Here is a 17,321-nt window from a genome sequence, read left to right on the forward strand (position 1 = left end):
TGTTGATCCAGTTTTCTGATCTATACCATATACCTTCTTTCTGAAGAAGATCTTTGAATATTTCTTGAAAAGCAGGTTTACTGGCAGCAAACTTCCTCAGTTTTTATTTGAGAAATAAAAGTATTTTAGTTGCAATTTTGATAGATGCAGAATGCTTGGTTGGTGGTTTTCATTCTTTCAACACTAAATATTTCACTCCCTTCTTGCTTACATGTAATTTTTAGCCTTGTTCCACTATAGATAAGGCACTTTTTCCTCTGGATTCTTTCATGATTTTATCTTGGTCTTTGATTTTGGGCAGTTTGAAAATGATAAGCTTAAGTATAGATTGTTTTGTATCAGTACTGCTTGGTGTTCTCTGAACTTCCTGGAACTGTGGTTAGCTGCTGTCCTTAGTTTTGAAACTTTCAGCCATTATTACTTCTGTAATATATTTATTCTCTCTTCTGCTCCTGGTATCCCATAACATGTATGCTATTCCTTTTGTAATTAGTCAACAGTTCTTATATATTCTGTTCCTTCATTTCACCTTTTTATTTTACTTTTGGAAGATTTAATCAACATATCTTTAAGCTCATTGAGTCTTTCCTTAGCCATGTCCAGTACAAGGATGAGCACATCACAGGCATTCTTCACTTCTGTTACACTGTTTTATATTTCTTTCTTATTCATTCACAGAATTGCCATTTCTTTGCCCTTAGAGTCATTTTTACATTTTACTGAAGGATAACACATGTTTGCAGCCAAATAGATTTGTCAGTCTATTTGCTGGTTATTGAATTTTGAGAAGTCTGGCAGCCCACCTTCATTTTGTCCTGCTTCTGTTCCCTTCAGGGCAAGTTGTCAGTGCTTCTTCTGAGACAACTTTCTCAAAAAAATAAAAACAAAAGAAAACAAAGCAAACTCTTGGGTTTCCCATGTATGGTATCAAGATCCATACCATTAGAGACAAGGTGGTCCTCCAATGACATGTTCCTCATTTCCTTCTATACTTACTCAGAACCTCCTTTAGTTTTCGTGTTTCTATCAACATTCTGTTCATGGTGATTTATATATTCTTTCAGATGATAGAAGCATTGATCTACTGTATTCCTCACTTCTTTCTGATCCCTCACCAGAATTATCTTTAACATCCACATTTCTGCCAAACATCACTTCAGGATAACACCTCTGTTATTTACCTCAAAAATATTCCAGCATCTACTCATTACCCAATTCCAAAGCCACTTCCACATTTTTAGATGTTTGTTACAGTAGCACCCCACTTCTGGTACCAAAATCGATGTTAGTTTCTTAGGCCTGCCATAACAAATTGCCACATACTTGGTGGCTTAAAATAACAAATTAATTTTCTCAATGTTGTGGAGATCAGACATCTGAAAATAAGGTGTCTCCAGAATTGCTTCCTTCTGGAGGCTCTGAGAGAGAATCTGTTCCGTGCCTCTCGTCTAACTTCTTGTGACTGTCAGCAGTCGTTGACATTCCTTGGCTTATAGATGCATCACTCTAATCTCTGCCTGTCTTCACATGACCTTGTCCCCTTTTCTGTGTATCTTCTCCTTTTATGTTTCTTGTAAGGACATCAGTCTTAGGATTTATGCACCAGGCTAATCTAGGATGATCTCTTAAGAGCCTTACCTTAAGTATATCTGCAAAGACCCTTTTCCCAAACAAGGCCGCAGGTACTGGGATGGTTAGATGTGGGCCTATCTTTTGGAAGACACATTTCAACTTAGTAATTCCTTTATAGCTGCCTCAGTTTTCCCTGCTGTACTAGCTTTCCTGCATATTATTTTAGATTGAATATTTTTAGTATTCTGTTTCCCTTCCTATATGGACTGTAATGTTATGACTCTCCTATTTTTTAATGATTGTTTTAGAGATTGTTTTAGGGATTATTATATGTACAATTTGATATTTTACCACTCTTCATGTAATGTAATAATATTACAATAGCATACTTCCACTTACGCTTTCTAGTTCTATGTGATATTTTCACACATTTTACTTTTGTATATGCTATAATCATAAGCATTTTATTTTGGCTGTAACCAATCCAATATTTTTATAGTAGCTTTTTAGATATAAAACTGATAAACAATAGACTACACATGTAAGTGTAAAATTTTATAAGTTATGACATATGAGTAGACACATGAAACCATCACCAAAATCAAGATAATTCACATATTCTTTACCCACCCCAATTTTCCTCGTTCCTCTTTGTAATTCTTTTCCTCTGTCCTCCCTATCCCCCTGCTCCTTACCAATGTACTTTCTCTCACTATCATTTTCATTTTCTAAAATTTTATAATAATGAGAACATCTTCACTCATTTGTCTGGACTTTTTCACACAGCATAATTATTTTGTGATTTATTCATGTAGAACACATCAGTAATTCTTTCTTTTTAAATTGCTGAGTAGTTTTCCATTGTATGAATATACCATAGTTTATCCATTCACATGTTGGTGTGTATTTGAGGTGTTTACTGTTTGGGGATATTAAGATAAAGCTGCTATGAACATTCATATACAAATATTCATAGAGACACATGTTTTCATTTCTTTGGCTAGGTCATATGGTAGGTGTATTTTTAATATTTTATGAAACTTCCAGTCTGTTTTCCAAATTAGTTGTACTATTTTATATCACACCATTAGCATCAAGAGTTCCAGTTCCTCCATACTCTCGGCAGTACTTGCTGTGTTCAGTTTTCTTTTGGTGGTGGTGGTGGTGGTTTATTTTTATTTGTTTTCAACATATGTATGTAGTTAATATCATGGTTTTAATTTTCCCATTGAGTATCATATATTCATTTGCCATTTTCTTTGGTAAAGCATTCTAGTCTTTTCACTTTTAATTGGGTCACGTTTCCTCATTAATATTTGAGAATTCTATATATATTATACCTACCTATTCTTTATCAGATTTATGATTTGCACAATTTTTCTCACATACCACAACTTGCCTTTTAATTCTCTTAAAAGGGTCTTTTGAAGAGCAGATGCTTTAATTTTTCTGAAGTCAAATATAAGTCTGGATATAAAATTGTTCCAAAAATGAGTGGACTTTATTTGGGTGAATAATTTGTAGACTCTTCACTTAGTTCCATTGTTACATTTGTTGATCTTTGATACTAATATTATGTGGTCTTGATTACTGTAGCTTAAGTTTTGAAATTAGGTAGTGTTAGTTCTCCAACTTTGTTCTTCTGTTGTTTTATTCCAAGTCCTTTGCATTTTAATATGAATATTAGAAACAGCTTGCAGTTTGAATTGAGATCTCTTTGAATATGTAGATCAGTTTGGGAGAATTGATATCTTAATAATCTTGAGTCTTCTCTTCCATGAATATAGTATTTCTCTCCACTGATTTATGTCCTTGAGTTTCTCTGAACGATGTTTCATATTAATAGTTTTCAGCATAGAGGTCTTTCACATTTTTTTTCCCAAATATATCTCTAAGTGTTTCATATTTTAATGCAATTCTAAATGATTTAGTTATATTTTAAACTTTCAACTTCCAATTCATTTTAGAGTATAAAAAGACAATTTTTGTATATTGCTCTTGTATCCTGGAATTTAATCGTTGTAGTAACTTTTTATAAATATAGTATCACTTCTTATTTCCGATCTGAATGCTTTTTAATTTTTATTTTTCTTATTGTACTCACTAGTATATCCAGTACAGTCTTGAATAGAATGTTGAAAGCTTACGTCCTTGTCTTGTTCCTGATCATTGGGAGAAAGCATTAAATATAATTTTAGATATGCTCTAAATCAGGTTGAGGAAGTTACCTTTTATTTCAGTTTACTGAGAATTTGTGTCAGAGATGAATACCAGATTTTTTATTCTTCTATTGAGTTGATATATGAATTTTCTTTCTATTTTGATAATAAAGACAATTACATTAATTTCTTTTTCAGTAGTAAACCAACTTGCATTCTTTGAATGAACTCTAATTGGTCAGCTATCTTATCATTTTAATATATTGTTGAGTTAGATATGTTAAAATTTTGCTTATAACTTTTGCATATATATTCTTCATGTCAGTCTATATTTCCTGTATGGTGATTTATTATATTTTTTTATTAGGATGATGCTGGCCTGAGAGATTGAAGTGAAAATAATCACTCTTCTTCAATTTTTTTTTTGAAGAGTTTGCATGGAATTTGTATTATTTCTTCCTTAAGCATTTTTAGCATCTCCCAGTGAAGCCATGTGGGCCTGATGTTAACTTTGTGGGAAGACTTCTAACTAAAAATTCAATTTCTTTAATACGTGTGGCTTTTAGATTTTTTCTTTTTGGGCGTTTTAATAATTTGCATCTTTCAAGGTATAAATTTCCTCCTAATACAGCTTTATTGGCATCACACAAATTTTGGCATGTCTTTTCACTTAGTTCAAAATGGTTTCCAATTACCCTTTTGATTTTCTTTTAGCAAATGGTTGTTTATAAATGGTGTATTCATCAAGGTCTCTCCACTCTGGCTGGTAAAAATAAAAACAACCTTCAGCACTGTTGTCCCCGAGGATGCCCATTTATTCCACAATTCCCCGTTTTCTGTAAAGTGTTCCCTTTCTCATGTGCAGTTTTGTATTTGCCCAGAGATTTACAGAGCACTGTCCTCTCCAGTATTTCTAACTGCTTTAGCTATCCTAGTTTGTAATGTGTATCAGCTTAGGTCAGTGAAAGCACTTTTTATCTTCTTCACTCTCTGTGTCTGTGCCATGGTTCAAAAAGTGCCTCCAGGAAGAATGATGGAGCTATAAGGAAACTTCATAGAATTCCCCTCCCCCTGCCCTTTTTTCAGGATAATAATCTTGAGCTAAGCTAATTTCCAACTGAAAATATATTATATCTAGTTTTATAGTGATAATGGTGAGAAATTTAATCCTGTCAGTTACTCTGTTTTGACCAGAAGCAGAAGTCACAGTCAAGTAAATATTTAGTATAAATTGTGAGAGTAGACACACTTCTTTTGTTCTCAGTCTTAGGAAGAAAGCATTCAATATTTCATCTTTGTAGTATGATGTTAGCTTTTTTGGGGGGGGAGGGTCATTGTTTTTTATATATCCTTTATCAGATAAAGGAATTTCCATTTTTTCATTTTTTCTTAGTTTGCTGAGAGATTTTATCGTGACTAACAGTTGGATTGTGTTAAATGCTTTTCTGCATTTATTGAAATAAAATAGTGAATTATATTTAATTTAAAAATATTTATTGACTTTTACATTCCTTAGACATGGACCACTTAGTCAATATATGTTGCTAGTTTCATATTGGTAACAGTGTAAATATTTGTATTATTTATATTCATGTAATTTTTTCTTTAATCTTCTTATTATTCCCTTCTCATTTTTGTTATCTCAATTGTGCTAGTCTCAATAAACAAGTTGGGAGTGTTTCCTCTCCTTTGTATCCTGAATATAATCTGCAATAGTAGTATTTTTTTCCTTCATAGAAGTAACTAATGAAACCACCAGGGCTTGGAACTCTATTTGTGGGAAAGTATTTTTAATCAACTTTATAAAGGTATAATATGTTGATTTTATATATTCACCCATTTTAATTTAAAATGCATTCATCTTAATTGTTCATTTCAGCGAGTTTTGCCATGTGTATTCATCCAATTAACCACCACCGCTATAAAGATACAGAACATTTCCATCACCCCAAATGGTTCCCTTATGCCACCTCCCAGTCACTCACCTAGGCACCCAAATACCTAGACCCAGGCAACCACTTACTTGTTTTCTATCACTGTAGATTGGATTTGTCTTTCAAAAATTTAATACAGTCAAAGAGTACTTTCTCTTTCATGTCTGGATTCTTTTGCTCCGTATAATGTTTGTGACTTTTATGCATGTTGTTGTTTATCAGTACTTTGTTCATTTTATTGTTAAATAGTATTGCATTTAATGTATATTAAATGTAAACAGTTTACCCATGTAACTGTCAAAAAGTATTTGAGCTGTTTTCAGTTTTTTTCACTGTTGTGAATAAAGATCATATCATTTATGTATAACTTTTTATGCAGCCATACTTTCATATCTCTTGGGTATAAGAGTTAAATTGCTGGTACAATGGTAAGAGTATATTTAACCTCTTAAGAAGCACCTACACTTTTACAAAGTAGATGTATCATTTTATACACCCAGCAGTAATTTATGAGATGTTCAGTTTTTTCACATTTTCAGAAACACTTGACATTGTTTTTATTTTTATCATTCTAAAGTCAGAATGTAATACTGTCTTATTTGTAGTTTTAATTTGTATTTCCTTAAGACTCAGAAATTGAATAAATATTTTTTCATGTGTTCTTTGGGCATTTGTGTATTTTATTTTGAACTTTGTTCAAGTCTTTTCTTTTATACTTTTATCAGATTATTTGCCTAAATATTATGGATCTATCAGTTTTCTTTGTATATTCTGGAAACAAGTTCACAGCCAGATATTTAAGTTCTCTTTTCATTTTATTATATCTTTCATATATCAGAAGTTTTAATTTTGGCAAAGTCAAGTTTTTCTATATTTTTTTAATGGTTCAAAGATTTTGTGTAATGTAAGAAATCGTTTCTTCAAATTCATGAAGCGTTTTTCCTATGTGTCTACAGTGTTTCTTCTAGAAATTTTTGGCTTTATCTTTTTAGATTGGTAGTTCACTTTGGGTCAGTTTTTCTCTATTATGTGCAATAATGGTAGAGGTTCCTCTTTCTTTACATATGCTTATCTATCCAGTTCCAGCATCATTTGCTAAAAAGGCTGTCTTTTCCTCAGTTTATTACCAAGACACCTTTGTCAAAACTCACTTGGAAAAAAGCTATGTATGTGTATTTTTCTGAATTCTTTTCTTTTCCCTTGATCTGTATGTCTTTCTTTGTGCCAGTACTGTGCAAAATCCTTCATCTGTTTTTGTTTTGCTTTTTTTTCAAAATTGTTTTGATGGTTTTATAATTTTAAAATTAGGGCATCAATTTTGACAAAAATAAAGTCTGCTCACATTTTGATTAGAATTAAATTGAATGTATGGATACCATTTGAGAAGAGCCATCTCTAACAATTCTTCTACTCCATGAACATGGTTTATTCTTCCTTAATTTCTCTGAGTAGTTTCTTCCAGTTTTCAGTATACAGGGTTTACACATTAAATTTTTTCTTAAGGGTTTCATGTAATGGATTCTTTTGTAATAGTATTTTAAAATATCTAAGAGTTCATTTCCAATACTTAGAGATATAATAATTTTTGTATATTTACCTTTTATTATATGACCTTTCTAAATCCTAGTAGCATATTATAGATTTTTAGGATTTCTCCATACCTTTTATTTCACATAGTAATAAAGACAGTTTCACTTATTTACTTACGGTCTGTGTGTGTTTTATATCTTTATTTACTCCTTACTCCATGTAGAGTATTCAGAACAGTGTTGAACAGAAGTGAGATAAGTGAGCACTCTTATCTCATTCTCCTTGTCAAAGCTCTCAGTCTTTCATGAATAGGTATGATAACTAGTTATAGGCTTTTCATAGAGCCCAGCTTTGATTTTTAATTATGAATGGTATTGAATTTTGTCAAATATATTTTACACATCTATTGGGATGATCATATGGGTTTCTCTTTCATCATGTTTTTTTCAATGCATGGATTGAAATGCAAATGTTAAACCAACCTTGTATAAACTAACCTGATATAAACTACATGTGATCACTGTTTATTTTTTGTATATATTGCTGAATTTGATTTGCTAATATTTTGTAAAAGATTTTTGTGTCTATGTTCATGGAGACTTTGGTCTGAAGTTTTCTTTCTTTTAAATTGCTTTTCAAGGTTTTAGTGTTAGGACATTTCTGCTTAAAAAAAAAGATGAGTTGGAATTGTTCCTTCTTTTTGCTTTTTCTCAAGTGATTTATGTAAGATTTATATAATTTCTTCCTTCTATGTTTAATTCACCATTGAAGTAATCTGCGCCTGGAGATTTATTTTTGTAGGAAGATTTAGAGTGTGGTAGGGGAACACATTTTAATTAATATTTCCCTAAGTACTTATTATGGCTCTTTGGAAACAAAGTTTTTATAATAATATATTTCAAACATCCAGAAATATAGAAAATATTGGAAACAAGTGTGGACACATCACCCATTCCAAACATTTCAGAATCTGTCATATGCTTTATATCTTTCCCAAGATTTAAAGTGACTTAAACAAGATAAAGCCTCCCAATGAAACCCTCAACAATCCCATTGTCTGCCTCTCTCCTCAGAGAGATTATCAAATTCAATCCCATTCAGGATTTTACACTCAGCAACATTTATTAAGGTAAGCAACATTTATTAAGGTAGTAATGTTGTACATGCAAATCATTAAATAAACAGTAATTTAAGTAATTTCTGTCACTTTTGTTGTTTGGATTCAACATATTTTAAAAATTTTGTTGAGATATAATTGGCATATAGTTAACTACATGTATTGAAATCACACTGTTTAATGTCTTTGGAATGCATGCTCCCGTAAAATCATAACTACATTTAAGATAGGACACACTGCCATCAACTCAAATTTTGTTTTATGGACTTTTGTAATCCATGATACCACAACATCCTCTCCCAGGCAAACACTGAGCTGCTCATGTCATTATAGAGATGCATACATTCATTTTTATAATTAAAAAAAAAAATGGAATCATGCAGTAGTACTCTTTGTCAAAATTCTTTTACTCAGCATAATGATTTTCAAGCTTCATTCATGTTGCGTTAATAGTTTAATCCTCTTTATTGCTGAGTAGTATTCCATTTATGGATATACCAAATTTTGTTTATCCATTCACCTGATGATAGACATTTGGGTTGTTTCCAGTTTTAGGCTATTACAAATAAAGCTGCTCTGAACATTCCTGTACAAGTCTTTGTGTGGACATATGTTTTCAATTCTCCTGGGAAAATACCTATGACTGCGATTGCTGGGTCATACGGTAAGTGTATATTTAAATTTATAAAAGCAAAAGCCAAATTATTTTCTAAAGTGGCAATCCAATTTCATGTTCTACTAACAATGTTTGGGAGTCCAGTTGCTCCAAATCTTTGCCTAATCTTGGTATGGTCAGATTTATTAATTTTAGCCATTCTAAGATACATGTTTAGTGTTACCTCATAGTGGTTTTAATTTTCATTTTTCCAATTACTAAATATTTTGAGCATCTTTTCAAGTTCCTATTAGCCATTGGTATGTCTTTTGCACAGTGTCTGTTCAGATAGCTTGCTTATTTTTAAGTGGGGTCTTTTGTCTTATTACTATTGAGTTGTAAGAGCTCTTCCTATAGTAAGAGCTAAAGTCTTTTACAATATAAACCAACCTTGCATAAACTAACCTGATATAAACTACATAAGCTGTGACTATTTTCTCCCTGACTGTGGCTTGCATTTTTTTCCAATGAAAAAGAGTTGAAGAAGTCCAATTTACTAATATTCTATTCTTTGGTTCATTTGTTTTGTGTTCTAATAAACCATTCTTACTCTGAGGTCACAAATACTTTCTCCTGTATTTTTGTAATTTTATGCTTTCAGGATGTATATTTGGGTCTGTAATCCATTTTGTGTTCTCTTTTCCAGTTTAGTGTTAGGGAAAGTTCAATGGTAATTTTTTATCATGTAGTTACCATGTAGTTTATAGTAAGTCTTAGAATCACATATAGCAATCATCCAAAATTGTTCTTTATTTTAAATATTGTTTTGGCTACTCTCTGTCAAATAGCGAATTATGTTGGCTATTTGTTATATTTATATATAAATTTTAGAATCAGCATGCCCATTTAAAAACAAGCTTCTGGACTATAAGGGCTATTGCATTGACTATAGAGATAAAATTGAAGCTAGTTACCATCTCAAACATATTTAGTCTTTCAGTCAGTGAACATGATAGTTCTCCATTTATTTAAACCCTTTTCAATTTGTCTCATGGATGTGAATTTTTAGTTTGCCATATACAATTCTTGCAAATCTCTTCTTAGATTTATTCATAAGGTTGTTAAACTTTTCTGCACTACAGTAAATGGAATTATTATTTAATTTCCCAAATATTAGGATATAAGAACGTAGTTTTTTAAAAATTTTTACCTGAACTTGTTACCCTGCTTAATTACACTGATTAGGTTTCAACTGTTTTGTAGATATTCTGTTGTGTTTTTTACATAAATAAATGTATCTGCAAATAACCATTTTACTTTATTCTTGTGCTTATTCCTTTATTGCAATGTCTGGGTCTAGTACAATGCAGAATAAAAGTGTTAAAGTATATATTCTTTTCTCGTTCTCAACAATTAGGATGAGACCGATAATGCTTTCAGTTTTAAATACTAATTAGCTATAGGTTTTACTTAATTGCTCTTTTTCAGTTTTAATAAGGTCCCTGCCAGTCCTAGGCTGCTGAAGGTCTTTTCAGGAATAGAAGGTGAATGTTATCAGGCACTTTTTCTGTCTTTATTAAATGTCTCTTTTTTTCTTTATTGTCCTTTTTATGGTAAATTACATTGACTATTTTCTAAGGTTGAACCAACCCAGGATTCCTGTGATGAAATCTACATGGTTATGATCTAATATAATTTTTATATCTTGTTGGATTTGACTTGCTAATATTTTTAAAGGAATTTCATGCCTTCTTCTAGATGGGTAATCATCTGCCATATTTTCAATAATACCTGACAGGTTTTGGGAATAGGGTTATTTTGATGTCATAAAGTGAGTTGAACAGTGTTCTCTCTCACTGTATTTTCTGAAAGAGCTTTTATAGGATTGCTGTTATTTCATCTTTCAATATTTGATGGAATTAACAAGGAAAATAATCTTTTTCATTGGTCTATATGTCTGTCTCACCACTAATATCTCAATGTTTTCAGTTCTGTAGCTTATATAGTAAGTCTTAAAATTGGATTATGTGATTCCTCCACTTGATTCTTCTTTTTCAAAGCTCTTTTATCTATTCTAATTCCTTTGCCTTTCCATATAAAATTTAAAATCAGCTTGTCTTTATTTACAATATATGTATCCTGCTCAGGTTTTGATAGGAATTGTATTAAGATTATAAATTAACTTCGTTTTTCCTTTGTAATATACTTAGGGGACTATTCTAGGCTCCTTACCCTTGCAAATAAATCTGAATTTAATAAAACTGGCTTTTCCATGAATGCAGAAGAGGCTATTGGGATTTTTATTGGGATTGCCTTGAATCTGTACGTCAATTTGGGTAAAATTGACATCTTAATGATATTTAGTCTTCCAGTCAATGAACACAGAATATCCTTGTATTTGTTCAGTTCATCTTTAATTTTTTTTTTTTTTTTTTTAGTTTTCTGAATACAGGTCCTTTATGTTCTTGGCAAAGTTTATTCCTAAATACTTGATTCTTTTAATTGCTGTTGTAAATGGAATTTTTATCCTCACCTTATCCTCTGATTGGCTATTAGTAGTGTAAAGAAACAGTACTGAATTTTGCATGTTAATCTTGTATCCTTCCACTTTGCTGAACTTGTTTATTAGCTCTAGTAGCTTTGTTCTGGATTTTTTTGGGTTTTCTAGGTATAGTGTCCTATCATCAAAAAATAGTGGGATTTTATTTCTTCCTTTCCTATTTGGGTGCCCTTTATTTCCTTTTCTTGCCTTATTCCTCTAGCTAAAACTTGTACCACAATACTGAATAACAGTTATGACATTGGGCGTCCTTGTCTTTTTCCCTGTCTCAGCAAGAAAGCTTTCAGTCTTTCACCATTTAGTACAGTGTTAGCTGTGGTTTATCATATGTGCACTTTATTGTTTTGAGAAAGTTTCCTTCTATTCCTATCCTTTGGCGTGTTTTTTTATCAAGAAAGGGTGCTGCGTTTTTTTCAAATGCCTGTTCTGTGTCAATTGATAGGATCATGTGACTTTTCTTCAATTTATTAATGTGGTATACTATACTAATTGATTTTCTTTTGATGATGAATTCTTTTAATGTACTTTTTAAACAAATTATTTTTAAAGAAGCTTTAAGTTACATAAATGTTACATCAAAAATATAAAAATATAGAGGATTCCCATATACCCCATCCCTTCCTCCTCCCACACTTTCCCACATTAACATCTTTCATTAGCGTGGTACATTTGTTATAATTGATGAACACATATTGAAGCATTGCTACTTACCATGGACTTTAGTTGATATTATAGTTTACATTTTGCCTGGCACGATTTTTTAGGTTTTGACAGGATGTACAATGGCCTGTATCCATCATTGCAATGTCATATAGGACAATTCCAATGCCTCAAAAACATCCTCATGCTATACCCATTCTTCCCTTTCTCTCCACTCAGAATCCCTGGTGGCTACTGCCTTTATATCAATGATATAAGCTCTTCCATTGCCAGAACAACAGAAAGTCTATTTTAGTCCATAGTTGGATTTCCCCCCTTATGTTTGAGGAGGGAAAATCTTGACGATTTGGGATGGTGATGCCCACTCTGTTTCCGATTGAGAGAGGACTTTGGTCCCATGGGGCAAATGAGTAGAACTATCTTCCTTGCAGTTGTAGATATTCTGATTTTTGGGATGAGCATTGTCCATCATTATCCTTTTGTTAGTTGTCCTGTGTGAGTCCAGTGAACTAGAGAGGAGGCAACTTTGCTGAGATTCATGGCTCAAGTGGCATATGAACAGACCGAAGATTTACATCTCTGGGACATATATTTAATGAGTATAGTACTAATTATAGATTCCAATAAAAGGGGCAGAAGAGCAAAAAAAAATTTTTTTTTAAATACAATTAACAAAAATTTAAAAAATAATTAAAAATTTTTTCATTGTGTTTTTCACTGTAAGATCTGTTTATCCTTTATGTGCACTGATCATTTCTTCTGTGTGTTCCCTCGGTGTAATGTACTTTTAGATTCAGTTACCAGCCATTTTGTTAGGGATTTTTGCATCTGTATTCATTCGAGAGATTGGACTGTAATCTTCTTTTTTTCATAGTAATAGTATCTTCATCTGACTTAGGTTTTTGGATGATGTTGGCACCATAGAATGAGTTTGATAACATTCCCTTTCACTGTTTTGAAAGAATTTTTACAAGATTGGGATTAAATCTTTGCATGATGGGTAGAATTCCCCTCTGAAGCCATCTGGTCCTGGGCTTTTCATTTTTGAAAGCCTTTTGATGTCTGCTTTAATCTCTTTACCGGTGATTGGTGTTTTGAGGTCACATATCTCTTCTAGGGTCAGCGTAGGTTGTTTGTGTATTTCTAGAAAGTTGTCGTCTATGTTGTCTAGTTTGGTGGTGTACATTTGTTCATAATATCCTCTTAATCTCTTATCTCTCTGCAATTAGTGGTAATGTCCTCCTTCTCATCTTGTAGACAGCATATAGATGGTTCATATATTTTATCCATTCTGCCAATGTCTGTCTTTTGAGGAGTTCAGTCCATTAGCGTTCACTCTTATTACTCTAAACATGCATTACTTACATCAATTTATTCTTTGGTTTTCCATTGTCACATCTTACTATTATCTGTCTTTATACCCTATTTTTTACTCTTACTAATAATCCTCATCTCTGTATTCTCCCCCAAGCCTCTTGCTCCTTGTTTTTTCTTTTTAGGTTGCAATTCTCACTTTAGTATCCCATGTAAATCTGGTCTTCTTATGATATACTATCTCAGCTTTCATTCATCTGTTACAACTTTAAACTCACCCTCATTTTTTTTTCAAGTTGTCTATGTCATTTTATTTTTTCTTTCATTTTTTAAAAAATTCCACCCTCATTTTTCATGTACAGTTTTGTCAGATAAAGAATTCTTGGATAGAAATTTTTCTCCTTCAGTATCTTTAATATATTCAAACCACTGCCTTCTCTCCATGGTTTGTCAGGAGAATTCAACATTTATTCTTATTGAGGATTCCTTGTATGTGATGAATTGTTTTAGCCTCTTTATATTTACTCATTTTTCCTTTCCCATCTGTTATTGACTTGCAGCTTCATTTTGTTCTAATTAGATAAAGTGCTTTGTATAAATTCAATATTTTTAAATTTATTAAGACCAGTTTTGTAACCCAACATATGGTCTTTCCTGGAGAAAGATCCATGAATGTATAACCAGCTGTTTTGGGGTTGTTCTGTATATATCTGTGTTTTAGTGTTCCAAAGGACTGCCAATACAAAATACTAGAAATGTGTTTGCTTTTAAAAAGGGTATTTATTTAGCGTAAAAGCTTACTGTTCCAAGGCCATGGAAATTCCATTTCAAGGTTGCTTTCTTACTAAAATCAGTTGCCACATGTTGAAGCAAGATGGTTACCAAACTCTGGCTGGTTTCTGCTTTCTTCTCTGGGCTTCTCTTCTCTCAGGCTTGGCTGCTCCCCTTTCTTCCCTATTTTAGCTGTAAGCTCTCAGGCACATGGTTTGTCTCTCCTTGGGGCTTCAGCTGCTTAAGCTGCTTCTTTCTGTCACATGGCAGGATCCAAAATGGCAAAGCTCTCTTTTCTGGTGTTTCTCCATTTTTTATTGGACCCATCAAGTGGGTGGAGACTCAATCTGAGTCATATCTCGCTGCAGTAGTCCAATTGAAAAAAGGGTTCACACCCACAGGAAGGCACCAGCCCATAATTATAATCTTTCTCTTTTTTGGGATTCATAAAATAATTTCAAAATTTCACAGTCTGTTATGTCTAGCTTGTTTATCTTATTGTTTAAGTTCCCTGTTTCCTTGTTGATCTTCTGGAGTTCTGTCTATTCATGTGAGTGGTATGTTGATGTCTGTAGCTGTTTTTATAGTGATGTCTGTTTCTTCTTTCAGTTTTGCCAGAGTTGCCTCATAAGTTTTGGGATACCCTGGTTTGGTGCATAGATATTTATGACTTATTTCTTCCCAGTCGATTGCATATTTTATTAGTATATAATGGCCTTGTGTGCCTCTTACAAGATTTAACATTTAAAGTCTCTTTTGGCTAATATTAGTATTGCTGCCCTGCTCTTTTTTGGTAACTGTTTGCATGAAATATCTTTTTTCCAACCTTTCATGTTCAGCCTATTTGTATCCTCAGGTCTAAGGTTAGTCTCTTGGAGGCAGCATATGGGTGGTATATATTTTTTATCCATTCTGTTAGCCTCTATTTTTTGATTGGGGAGTTTAATACATTAACATTTGTGTTATAATATAAAGGCATTACTTGATTTGACTGTTTTTTCCTAAGACTTTATATATCCTATCTTATTTTTGCCTATCTTTTTACCCTTTTTGGTACCCTTTCTGATAATCTTCATTTGTACATTCTTCTCCAATCCTCTTTTTCCTCTCTCTTCCTTTCAGGGTATAGAGCTCCCTTTAGTGATTCTTTTAGAGCCAGCCTCTTGTTTACAAACTCTATTAGTTTCTCTTTATATGCTAATATTTTAAACTTACCCTCATTTTTTTAAGACAAGAGTACTTTATTTTTAAAAAAATATAATTATTTTTAAAGAAACTTTGGATTGCATAAATGTTATATAAAAAATACAGGGGATTCCCACATGCCCTACTCTGTCCCCCTCCCACGTATTCCCTCATTAACATCATCTTTCATTGGTGAGGTACATTTGCTACAATTGATGAACACATATTGAAGCACTGCTGCTAACCATTGTCTGTAGTTTATATTAGGGTTTATACTTTGTACCACACACTTTTATGCATTTTGACAAAATGTATAATGGATTGTATCCGTTATTGCCATATCATGCAGAACAATACCAGTGTCCCCAAAATGCCCCATGTTACCCCTATTCTTCCCTCTCCCTCCCCTAAGAACCTCTGATGACCACTGTCTTTATCACAATGTTAACAAGTTCTTCCATTACTAGAATAAGTCTACTTTAGTCCATATTTGCATTCTTTCCTTAGGATTATTTATTCCTCAATTTTGAGGATTTTAGGATGGTGCTTCCAATTGAGTGGGGGCTTATATGCTCTGTTTTTTGAGATGGGCATTATCCATCATCATCCTTTTGCCAATTGTCCTGTGTGAGTCCAGTCAGTTGGAGAGGAGATACTGGCTGCAACTCTGCTGAGTTTCAGGGCTCAACCAGTATATGAGCAGCCAGAAGATTTAAGTCTCTAGGACATATATTTAATGGGTATAGTGCTACTTATAGGTTCAAATAAAAGGGGAGAAGAGCCATGTGTAGGAAAATTATAAATGAGTTGATACATTGGGGAGATAGGTTATCATATATTCCAAGATAAAGTCTGCTGACACTGACAAAGTGTCTATTTCTTGAAGCTTTCTGCCCTGCTTATAATGTCTGGATATCTCTAGAGCCCTCAGCAGCCAGAGCACTGTTACTGTGCACTGTTAGGGCACTGTTTACTTTGGCAGTCAGTGAGATCCTCCTGAGACATGCATAAATGGGACCTCTGAAATGACCTCTGACTTACTTTGAAATCTCTTAGCCATAAAAACTCATTTGTATTTACTCTTTCCCCCTTTTGTTCTTGGCCTTTTTCCAAATGCATCCCTAGTTGGTGCTTGGTAATAATCCCTCAGTGCCAGGGATGCTAATCACTGGGAGTCATGTTCCATGCTGGCAGGAAGGTAGTGAATTTATATGTTGAGTTTGATTTAGAGAGAGGCTACATCTGAGTAAAAAGGTGGCTTTCAGGAGGTAACTTAGGCAATGTGTATTACTAGGCTAAGTTTCATTTTCACAGGAACAAGTTTTATGAATACAAGCATCTGTATCAATAACTAATTGGGCTCTCTCCTCCTTCACTATGCACTGTCCATGTACTCTATTAGAGAATATGTTAGGATTCTCCAGGATGAGAATTCAATATTCCATTGGTTATTGTTTGGTTCTCCACCCATCAAGTAAAATTTTTTGATGGACAGTTTTGCTTGATAAAGAATTCTTGGCTGGCAGTTTTCTCTTTCAGTATCTTGAAAATCTAATACCATTGTCTCCTTGCCTCCATCGTTTCTGGTGAGAAATTTTCCCTAAATCGTACTGGATGTCCCTTGTATGTGATGATCACTTTTCTCTTGCTGCTTTCAGAATTCTCTCTTCATCTTTGGCATTTGACATTCTGAATAGTTTGGCAAAAGACTTTTCAGTTTTTTTTCTGTTTGGAGTATGTTGGACTTCTTGGATATGTGTATTCATGCCTTTCATAACAGTTGGGAAATTTTTGACCATTATTTCCTCAAGTACTCTTTCTGCCTTTTTTTCTATCTCTTCTCTTTCTGGAATGCCTATGGCATGTATGTTTGTGTCCTTCATGCTATCATTCAGATCCCTGAGTCCTTGCTCAATTTTCCCGT

The 17,321-nt window shown here is 32.9% G+C and overlaps 1 protein-coding gene across 2 annotated transcripts in view; it reads left to right on the top strand.

The window, feature by feature from the left end:
- Positions 1-17,321, top strand: part of ZPBP (zona pellucida binding protein) — a 129,337-nt gene that overhangs the window by 91,152 nt on the left and 20,864 nt on the right. The window contains exon 8 of one of the 2 annotated variants that reach the window (XR_009185726.1): positions 8,862-8,976. The exons of the other annotated variant lie outside the window; for it this stretch is intronic. The gene's annotated coding sequence lies outside the window, so the exon portion shown is untranslated. The remainder of the gene's footprint in view (positions 1-8,861; positions 8,977-17,321) is intronic. 2 annotated transcript variants of the gene reach the window in all.

Source organism: Dasypus novemcinctus, chromosome 5 (genome assembly GCF_030445035.2).
Source record: "Dasypus novemcinctus isolate mDasNov1 chromosome 5, mDasNov1.1.hap2, whole genome shotgun sequence".
Taxonomy (NCBI): domain Eukaryota; kingdom Metazoa; phylum Chordata; class Mammalia; order Cingulata; family Dasypodidae; genus Dasypus; species Dasypus novemcinctus.